The 3176-nt window shown below is 41.7% G+C and overlaps 1 pseudogene; it reads right to left on the bottom strand.

Moving 5' to 3' along the window:
- Positions 1-589: 589 nt before the first annotated feature.
- Positions 590-1580, bottom strand: LOC119346620 (annotated as a pseudogene).
- Positions 1581-3176: the final 1596 nt, after the last annotated feature.

The following is a 3176-nucleotide window of genomic DNA, read 5'->3' as shown; positions in this document are numbered from 1 at the left end:
GGTTGTTAGCTCTCCTTCAATGGCAACTTCCCTGAGGGAGGTTAGCTTTGAGAGTTGCTGTTGAGTTGTAATAAGGTGACTGTCATGTAGTACATGTAACGTGTGTTTCCTTTGTAACTGTAGAACCTATTCTTGAGGACTGCTAGCTAGCTAGTCCTAAGGAACCTCCTTGATCTATGTCCCATCGCCCCTGTATTCATTGAATGTTCCCCTTGAGGGCTATGTCCTTCTAAAGTTTAGAAACAGCGTCATATTTTCTCAGTTCTGCATTCCAAACTGTATTGCTCGAATATATACGCTTACAGAATAATATACCTGTTTTCCGAATTCAGGACCGACAACGAGTATATATATACATCTTGTTCTGTCTTCAAACGCACATGTTCTAGCAATAATAATATACATGTAAACATTCGGTCTCCATCGAGGTTTGCTGCAGTATTCTTCTCCCTTCCTTCCCCAGCCCTTCATGTCAACATTGATTGCAGAGGAATGTGCCGATTCGCCGCATTGACTATCCAACTAACCGGATGAAGAGCTCGAAGGCAGATGTCGCGACACCACCCAATTTCTTTCTATCTAGCCTAACCTGACCATCTTCATCTTGCTTTGTTGTTTCTTCTAGGTCCGGGTTATTTCTCAGTGAATACGGTAAGAGCAGCGATCTCCCGTACGCAACAGGAAGCGCCAGCACCTTCTTCGCCTTCCCAACACAGGCCCTCTTGGTGAAGTTGTTGTAGTCGTTCGCTTCGATCTCGTCGAGGATCTGTCGATATAGCAACAGAGAGGCCCAAACCTGCAATTGCAATGCAAAACCATATTATCACTCAAGTGATACTTTCTTCTATTTGAGCCCCTAATATATTTTTTTCAATGATTATACACGAGGGGCGGCGACCCCCCCTGACACATAGGTTTTTTTTTGCGGGTCTTGAACTACACATAGCTCCTTCGTTGTTACTAATAATTAACATCGATGAGAACTCTATATGTAGCTCTTTTTGGCTTTCAAGTTGTGGCATTAGGGCACTTACCAGCCACCGGCTCTCCTTCCTACGCTCAGTCACCCCTCGCTCCACCTCCTCGAAGAACATCAATCCTTGCCCTCTTGATCTGCCTCTTCATGAATTTCCTCCACTTGTCGGTGATGACTCCTTTGAAGATGTCTTTGTCGGAGAGCCCCACCTCCGCGAGCTCGTCTTGACGTAGATATATCCTTCTTCTTTGCGCACTGGAAAAGAAATATTCCAAAGACACAAAATTTCAAGACATTCCTATTTTAATACTCATATCATCATTGTTCTTCAGAGAAAGGGAAGACCGTTGCATTTTAGTGGTAATGAGTGGGTGGCTTACTCTTCTCCGACATCCCTGAGTATATTGGTGAGCTGGTTTGTGAGCCCGACAGCCAGAGCGGCACCGTAGACACTCTCAGCCGTTGCTTTGGACTCGGGCGAGATGCCCGTCACTGGAAGCCTCATCACACCCACGGAGCCCGCGACGTAATAGCAGTATATGTAGGGCTCATCAAAGTTCCTGTATCTTGGCTTCTAGAGGTCCATCCGCATCCCGTCAATCATGTCCTCTGAATGTCTGGCATATGTACAAAGAGTTGGTCATTTTGGAATGTCGACAATATAGTTTGTAAGTAGTAGTACTAACCAGAAGCAAAAGTTTTATAATGTATTTCTCAGGTCTGAAACTACTTGGACTTTCCCTGATTCCTGTTCTACCTCTAGACCATTTCCAACTTTTTTTCTCTTGCTATGTTCAACGGTAAGATGCTCCCTTAATAGTGCTCCTACAGTACAGTTTGTGCCGCTGCTGGTCACTTAGTATGTGATCCCAAGTTCAAATGCTCCCAGATGAATAGTAAAATTAAAAAAGTTAGTAAAAAATAAAAAATGAAAAACAAGGGTGCCAAAATTCGACAAATGTTTTGTGTTGCTGTAAAAAATTCATCATAAAATAACATTCTTGGAAGTCATGGTAAAAAAAATTGATGGTTCAAAAATACTATTTACGAAAGCGTCTTGGAATCCTAATTTTGCTTCATGACTTCTACGAATGTTATCATTAAATGTCATTTCAAAGTATTTTAAAATCATTGGCTTGTTTAACCATACAAACCTTCATTGTTTGAATACGGAGGGTGAAACTCCAGCACAATCGAGAGAAATAGCGTTGGAACCCTATCCCTAGTCATGAGAAGCTTCCCCTACCCATCTCGTACTTAGCCGCCCCCGCACCCAGACTCCGGCAAGACTGCCATTGTTCTCGTTGCCTTTTAACCTTAAGATCATCGAACAACTACTCCTGAATCGATGGCAACGTTTTGGCTACACTTGGAATATATAGGTACTGAGCTCAATTAGTTCAGGCAGTCGTTGTTGGCGCAGTGGTAAGTTCTCCCAGTCCGTCCTCCACGTATGCGAGGTCGTGGGAGGGCCATGTTTACCATCAGACCACAGTAGCTTACATGTTTTAGAAGAGTTTCCATCTGTACTTGAGCAGACTATCGCCGTTGAAATTCAAAAATTTCAAAAAAATTGAATTTTTTTGCTCGGGATGCAGCTTTCTCGTGGGGTAGGGAGAAACGCGGGAACCGGACGGTAACCAAATTTTTCGCCCGGTACCCAAAACCTTGATCGATGGTGGCGCCGACATCCCTCTTGGGTTTGACCAGGCGAGGTCTACGAGCATCACCAAGCTAAACTCATGGCGCCAGACCATGCGGCCACTGTGGCCGACGGTAGCGTTGCGTGATTCTACATCTTCAAACTTTGGTAGGTTGAGTGCTTAGTAAATATATATTATTAAATTTCAATATTTTTTCTATTTAGTCAGGCCAAGTCTGAACAAACGCAATATTTATATTAAGCTTTTATACTTGTTATTTATTCTCGAGATTGGGTTGTAATACTTGATTAGATTAGTAATATTATTCTTTATGCTCAAGGTGTGGAAAATTACCATGCGAGCTATATTCCTATTGGAAGTCACATTAATATTTTTTCGTTTCAATACATTATGTCTTAAACAGGTATTTCAATTCAATTGCCAAGAAATACAAACATGCATATTTTTCATGGATGGATACTCACATTAATATAGTGTGTGTCTATATATATATATATATATATATATATATATATATATATATATATATATATATA

This window comes from Triticum dicoccoides, unplaced genomic scaffold, assembly GCF_002162155.2.
Source record: "Triticum dicoccoides isolate Atlit2015 ecotype Zavitan unplaced genomic scaffold, WEW_v2.0 scaffold45, whole genome shotgun sequence".
Classification (NCBI taxonomy): domain Eukaryota; kingdom Viridiplantae; phylum Streptophyta; class Magnoliopsida; order Poales; family Poaceae; genus Triticum; species Triticum dicoccoides.
The sequence above is the reverse complement of the archived record's forward strand: the minus strand, read 5'-3'. Positions and strand labels throughout refer to the sequence as shown.